This window comes from Misgurnus anguillicaudatus, chromosome 25 (assembly GCF_027580225.2).
Source record: "Misgurnus anguillicaudatus chromosome 25, ASM2758022v2, whole genome shotgun sequence".
In the NCBI taxonomy this organism is placed as follows: domain Eukaryota; kingdom Metazoa; phylum Chordata; class Actinopteri; order Cypriniformes; family Cobitidae; genus Misgurnus; species Misgurnus anguillicaudatus.
The window spans coordinates 7606788-7614706 of record NC_073361.2 but is presented as its reverse complement, the minus strand read 5'-3'; positions in this window follow the sequence as shown (position 1 = coordinate 7614706).

The following is a 7919-nucleotide window of genomic DNA, read 5'->3' as shown; positions in this document are numbered from 1 at the left end:
CCCTTTTTTTTGCATGAGCGTTGTGTATTGACCTTGGCATTTCTGACAATAACATCCATCATGCTCACGAAACCCTTCCAAACACACAACGCCAGTCCACGTTGAGGCCAAATGAATCGGATTAAGGAATAACACTGGTGGATGAATGCCTGATATCCAGTGATAGCAAAAAAAAAAACTGTTTCTCAAGCTCTTGGCTCTACAATTGGGGCACTTTATGAAAACAATGATTTGTATAGTAGAAGATTGAGAAGATAAAGATTATAGTACATACAGTAACATAAGACCTTATCACTGCTGTTATAAAACAATTTTCTTATTACAGCACAATGACACTTTGACTTTAACAAGGACTATAATATTTGTTTACGGTAGTAAAATGTATGATTTATACAATTTATGTTTTTTTTTTAGTTCACATATTTAAATAGTCTGTGATAGTCTCTTGTTTTATAAACATATATGATTTATATGGTCCAAGTAATGCATGTGTGTGTATGTGTTTATTTGTATGATATATATGTAAATTGCAAAAGCTATATATAATTTCAATTTCTCTGGCAGTGCAGCCCTGGTAATGTAGTCACTAGTTAAATATTATGACTTAAATATAGACTTAATTAAACTATACACCTATTAAAACAAGTTCTACTACTTCGCATTTGTATTCATTTGGTGCACAGTTTTATTTTTGCCCCCGCTGTGTGTGTAAATATGTAAATGGACTCTGGTGATGTTGGAGGGTGTTGACAGCACATTGCAGTGTGTGTACAGTATGTTAGTGTAAACAGCACAGCGATGGCTCAGTGCTGTTTTGTGTCTCAGGAGAGATAAACCTCAGCCTCTCTCGCTTTACAGTTTGGAAAAGTGGAAAAACTGGCAAACAGCTTTGGCTTGTCTTCTGTGTGCTGGACTGAAGTGCACATGTTTGGCACAGATGACACGATTAAGCTATATTATTCTCTTATGATCCACTACTGTCAATGTAAGGAAGTTTGCTTTAACTCAAGAGTGAGATATGTGCTTCTTTTTTTAGGATGGAGGAAAGGATTTTATTATTTAATTTTATATACAAAAAATATAACCTATTTTTATATAACCTATAAAAAATAGGTTAAAGTTTTGATAGGGCTGTCAAAAGATTAATCACATACAAAATAAAAGTTTGTGTTTGCATATAATATATACAAACAGTACACACACACACACACATTTGTGTGTGTGTGTGTACTGTTTATATATATTATATGTATATAAATACACACATACATGTATGAATTTAAGTAATTTTTTATTTAGGTATATTTTTATTTTTATTTAGAATATGAAAATATATCAAAATATATAAATATACATGTAAATGTTTATTAAATATAAACATTAACGTGCATATAAAATAATTAAACAGTGCACGCACATAAATTATGCAAAAAATATATATATATATATATATATATATATTGTATGCGATTAATTGCGATTAATCTTTTGACAGCCCTAGTTTTAATCTAATAATTTGTAATATTATTAATACGTTTAGCAATTTGTTTCAACCTAATTTTGTTTTAAAATGCATTCTGGGTTATTTTCATCCCAGCGTTGGGTCAAAATGGAACAACCAAACTTGTTGGGTTGTAATTTAACCTATAGGTGTTTCAACCCAAAATGCTGGGTTGCTTCAACCCATTTTTGGGTTAAATATAAATATTTTTTGGGTTAATTTAACCTAACTGCTGGGTTTGTCCCCCTTTGACCCAACATTGTGGTTAAAATAACCCAACATTTTTCTGAGCGTGTAGTTTTATTTTAATTAAATACTTAGATTTTTTTATGCCCAAAATTCAAGAAGTAGCCTAATATTATTAAAAAACAACAACAACAACAACAAAACAATAACAAAATAAATTAAAATAGATATATTTTATTTTTTTTATTTTATAGAGGACAAAGGTTTTTGAGAAATTAGTAAACATTGATATTTAAATTATATCAAATTAAAACATTTAAATTAATTTTCTAAGGGGTGGTTTCCTGGACAGGCCATGACTAGGCCATAGTTTAAATAGGAAATAACTAGTTTTAACAAACATGGCTTACTAAAACATTACATTTTAAGGCAAACAAAGGGCACTTATGCATTTTATGTCAGTGCAAGTTGTTTTCAATTTGGACTTTTATTTTAGTAAACCGCCCCATATGTCTCAAACTATTCTTGATGTTGGATGAAGAATTAATAATAATACAAGTCCAATGTCCACAATAACAATGATAAACATTATTGTTATCATTTAGAATAAGATATAAAACAATAGGGGTAGAAAGGAGTTTCATAATAACGTGAAACGTTTAAACCATTTTTAACTAATTTCTTAAAGAAACACAAAAAAATATATATCTAAATTTGACTTTCTAGTCTACTTTGGATTAAAAACAATACCAAATTAAACAGTACATCATATTGTGTGTTTTTTTTTGTCTGTAATCATGATTTTAACTTCTACAATTTATGTATTTGTATTGTTAGATTCACGATTTAACATCTACAAATTTATATGAAAGCACTGTTTTCTTTCATGTGATTATCACATAAGTATTATAATCCAATGTCCAATTCTATTCATTCTAGATCATATACATACAAAACAAACTGCATACACAACAGAAGATCCTTTGTGTCTAAAGTCCTTTAAGTCCATTTCATTTTTGTGAAGCACTATAGTCTCCACATTTCCAAAGCGGCTCTAGCTAAAATGGAGAGTACTCATTTTATCTTTGAGTAAATGGGTGAGAGCTCATCAGATGAAACATGGTTAGACAGTGCCCCCTAGCTGCAACGCTCAGATTCTCAACCCGTCTGGGAGCCAGGCGTTGACCTGCAGAATTTTAATAGAAACCAAGCATGAAAGGGAGAATTCTTTAAAGGCTTCATCAAGTGTGACCAACCAGCATCAGCAGTAACCCATGTTATACAGGCCACAGTTATGACCCCCTCAAAGAGCTGCTTCGGAGGAGGCGGGCGACAGGGAGGGCCACACGCCCTCAGAAGTTTTCCCCATCTCCCTTGAAGAACGGCCTGGCCAGCCCAGCGGGATGCGCACAGGGCCTGCTTTGAAAAATAACACCTTTGTGATCCCCCGTGTTCGGGACGGAGCGTGGTTTGCAGATGGCATAGAAAGAGCCACCACGGCAATGTCTCTCTGAACAGACAGAAAGAGTGCGGCCTTTTAACTAACGCCAGACTATCATCCTCTATCATGGAAAAGGTCTTCTCGGAGATCTCTTCATGTCTGTTGTGAGCCTCATGTATGTTTACTAATGTAGATGATGAGGACACTTTAAGTCAGATTTTCTAACAAAAAACAACACTAATTGTCAACATCTGGGTGAATCTCACGAAATCCAGTGTCCATTCTCACGAAATCCATGTCCAGCATCAGAATTTTTAAAAAGCCCTTAAAGCCAATTTTTTTTCACATATAAGATTAAAGTCTGAACTTACTAAAACCATTATTTATAGAGGATTTAAAACATATTTTCTATAAAATTATTTACATATTTTAGATTATCATTATAAAAAATTATCATTACCGCAACAAGATATTACATTAAATATATACATTTACAAACTCATGTTTCGGTAATGAGAAAGCTGTCTAGGTACTATGACAAACAAAATGTCAATTTTTATCTGGAGAGGAAAAATAAGAACTGCTTACCTGGCAGCCATCTTGAGTGTCACAGTCAATTATGTCCCTTCCAACTATTTTTTTTTAAATGTTAGTTCCTTGAGGGCTTAAACAATGATTGAAAATTGTTGCGTAGGATGAGAAAATTCTTCTTGGACACATTTATATTCATTATTATTTTCTCTACATTTATCAATGATCACCAAAAACCACATGTTTCTTTACTGTAAATGTTTATAGTATAACATGCACTGAAGCTTTTTATTTTTTAGATTTTTTAATTATAAATACTTCCATGTCAAATAACCCAAATCCATTCATGGACACATTGCGGTAATGAAAATTTTCCACTTAAATGTGGAAAAAACAACAAAATTGGTTTGTATGATGTCATTTGAAATCATGTGCAAATAGTACATGAAGAGGTGTTTGTAATATGCTTCTTATTTTGATACTCTTACTTTGCATTTACTTTTTTATCAAAATCTTTCATGACACCTCATAAGTCTAATTTCGCGAGAATCGCCCATCTGTGTTTCAGTCAACATCAGACCTGTTCTCTGTCATTGGGAGTTAGGTTATATCATTTTCATAACACTTTACAAAGTTTGTATTTGTAGCTAACAATGAGCAATAATCGTTTTTTTTTTTTTAGATTAATCTTTTTTTATCATTGCAAGTGTTTAGGTAAGTATTGTGCATTAACTTATATGTTAACATTTACAACTTTTGATTTTAAAAATGTATTAGAAAATACTGAAAAAAAAACATCTAAGATGGATAATTTTTATGGAAGTAATTTGTATTGTTAGTTCATGTTATCCAATGCAATAAGTAATGTTAAGAAATACAACCTTACTGTAATCTTATGATGATATGTTTTTTATATTTAAAATATATTATATTAAACTAGATATAAATATTTTATATTTCAAAGAGGTGTAGATTGTGATTTATTAATCAGGTCGATTTATCACAATTAATGGAATATGAGATGGACATAATTAAACAATTATAAACATTATTAAATCTTTACCACTGTCACAAAAAAATACTGGTCAACAATTATATTTTAAGTATTACAGTTGTGAACAAAAAATATTGGCACCCATGAGAACAGAAAGCTATAAAAAACTTTTGAGCTTTAATAAAAAAAAAATCATACAAATTCAATGTTTCATTGATAAACATATTTTAAAGTAAGGGGAAAAACACCATTATTTGTTTCTTAAATACACCCCCCCTTCATTTAAACATTTTTGCTATATTTATTTGTCTTGTATTATGATGTCTTAGAAGGATGAAGAATTCATGTCAAGTGATCTTAGATTATTTCTCTATACTTTAAATGTTGCTGCTCTCTCCTCTTCAGTCATTTTCTGAATAGTTCAGGTCAGGGAACTGGGATGGCTATATGACAGATATAATTTTTTTGTTTCTGTTGGTATTTGATATAAAGCCATGTCTAAATAAGATGTCCAGGACATCTGATATAAAAGTAGGTTCACAACAATAAGATTCAGAGGTGTTTCTAACTGTAGACATGAGGCACCTTTTAATCCCTGTGTGCACCAAAGCCATCTTGTGCTCCTACTGCAAAAAAAAAAAAAATAAAAAAATCATATGGCCACAGAACCCAGTCATGTTTAAAGTCCCAGTACAGCAAATTAATATAGCCTACTGGAGTTTGTTTTTGTATGAGAGCAGAGGATTTCTTAAACTGTGTCCCAAACAACTTGTGGTGATGGAGGTGCTGTTTTCCTTTAATATCTTTTCAAGCATTTTGACCCCAAGATTCAACTGATTTCTGAAGTTCTCCATCTGGGAGTCTTTGTCCACTCAGATTATTATTTTGCTGAACATCAGATATAGTTTTTGGGTTTACTCATTGTGATGAATGAATAAGGGGATTTAGGCTTTGTGTTACTTAATATTTATTCCCTGTAAAAGAGAAAGCCATGACTGGAGAACATCATGTTTCTGGTCACCTTGGTGTGCTAAGAAAATTTTAATGCACTCTCAGAAATAAAGGTACACAAGTTGTCACTGGGACAGTACCCTTTCAAAAAGATACACTTTTGTACCCAAATAGGGCATATTAGTACTTCATTAGGACCTTTTTCAAAGGGTACTGCCCCAGTGACAGCTTCTGTACCTTTATTTTTAACAGTGTGTCAATGGAAAAAAAAATTTAGATTTTTGATTTCTAATTTCTAGGAGTGCCACTAATTGTGTCCAGTGTGTATTATTGAAAAAAAAAAACATTTATTTAATAATATGATGCCTCATACCCATTTTCAATAGTTTGACTTTAATAAAGCATTGTTTTTTTTTATTAGCCTAAAGCTTAAAAGGAGAAACATTGTAGATTTATTTTCACAGCTTTCTTTGCTCATATTTGTGCCAATATTTTGTCCACAACTGTATATATACTTAAAAACTACACAATTAATAAAATGACTTTATTAATTAATTTATTGCAGTAAATGTCCCCTCACACACTTTTTGGGTTGTTTGTTGTACACGCAGAAACGAAACATGCACACTGTTATTTGCATATGACGTCCTCGGCAAAGCTGACAGGCAGCACGAGGGTCACGAGCGTCACAAAAACTGGTCTGAGGAAAAACGAAAGCACAGATTGTGATGCGGTGGGCTTGTGGAGTTTGTTCCGAGGTGAATAAATCACTTTAGGGCTGGTGCTGGTGACAGGGCTTCCCCTCCATCCGCCTGAGAGGGACGGGGAGAAGCAGAGCACTGAACTTCTAACCCCTCTTTCAGAAATCATTTTAGCCGCGGTTGACAGTTGGTAACCGCTTTTTGACAGCGCGCTCCTGACGGCCAGGGGCGCGTTCCCGCGCTGCTGAGGGTCCCCCGCTGTCGCCAAACCCTCTGCAAAGGTGATCTGCTTTTGGATTGTTTTCATTTCCATTGGCTTTGGCAGGAATGTGTATTTTGATACTCTCCCCTCTTCATTTATACCCGTCCTTGTGAATGCATTCTCCATGTCATTTTGTCATTACAGCAAGTTTTTTGTACTGCTAAAAAACCAATAGACACCATCACAGAAATTCAATTGGTTTTATTTGTTTTATTGGAAATTTTATTGGTTCTAATGGAATATGGCCCAAAACACACTACAGTGTAGTGGTTTTAATGTAAAAGCTAATTGTTCCTATTGGTATTTTAATGGAAACCATTAGAATTTTCTGTAATGGTTTTATTGGGGGTTTTTTCAACAGGGAAATGTGAGCAGTGGGAAATTGCTTTAAAACTGTAGCTTGTAAAGTATACAAACACACACTGTCAAACAAGAAAAGTACAAAAAAAAAGTTTCTGTTGCTTGGGCGTGTTACTCTCATAGGTTAATCTTTATACCTTTATGTACAGTAATGTACCCAAAAAAGTACAACATTATATTTAGTAATCCTATAAATGTACACAAAGGATCAGGGTACCACCACAGCAACAGAAAAGGTACAGTTTTGTACAGTACAGTACAGTACAGTACAGTAAAGTATACATTAAAGTAAAGTAAAGTATACATTTACATGTTCTGAGGTCCTTGTTTATGCAAAAAAAAAATCCATGATGCTAAAATGTTGACACTGGGTTGCAATGTGAATGGTAGGGTGTTGTGGGTGATTGTTGGGGTGTATGAGTGCTGCTTTCAATAGCCCAAGTCAAAAGAGATCACCCTCATGTATATATATATATATATATATATGTATGTATGTATGTATATACACGAAATTTCATTATAGAGTCACATATTTTTTTATTCTTTTTTCGTGCTGTTATCACGAATTTTCAAAATTTTTCGTGATCGTATATTGAATTCCTGTTTTCGTGTGATTGTCACGTGTTGGTTGCTCAACTGTTTTGTCCTATTTTCTTGCCATTGTCACTTCGGTTTAGGGTTCGATTTACATAAAATGACATCCCTACCCAAACCCAACTCTAACCCTAACGCCAGGCGACATATAAAAAAATCAGAAAATATAGTATAAACCAATATATAAAGTGACATTCTAATGCAAGCACCAAATCTAACCCTAAACCAAAGCGACAATGGTTTAAAAATAGGAAAAAGAAGTTAAGTAACCAATACGTGATAATCACACGAAAACAGGAATTCGTTATACGATCACGAAAAAATGTGAAAATTCGTGTTAATAGCACGAAAAAAGAATTAAAAAAAATACGTGACTAGCCTATATAACGAAACTTTGT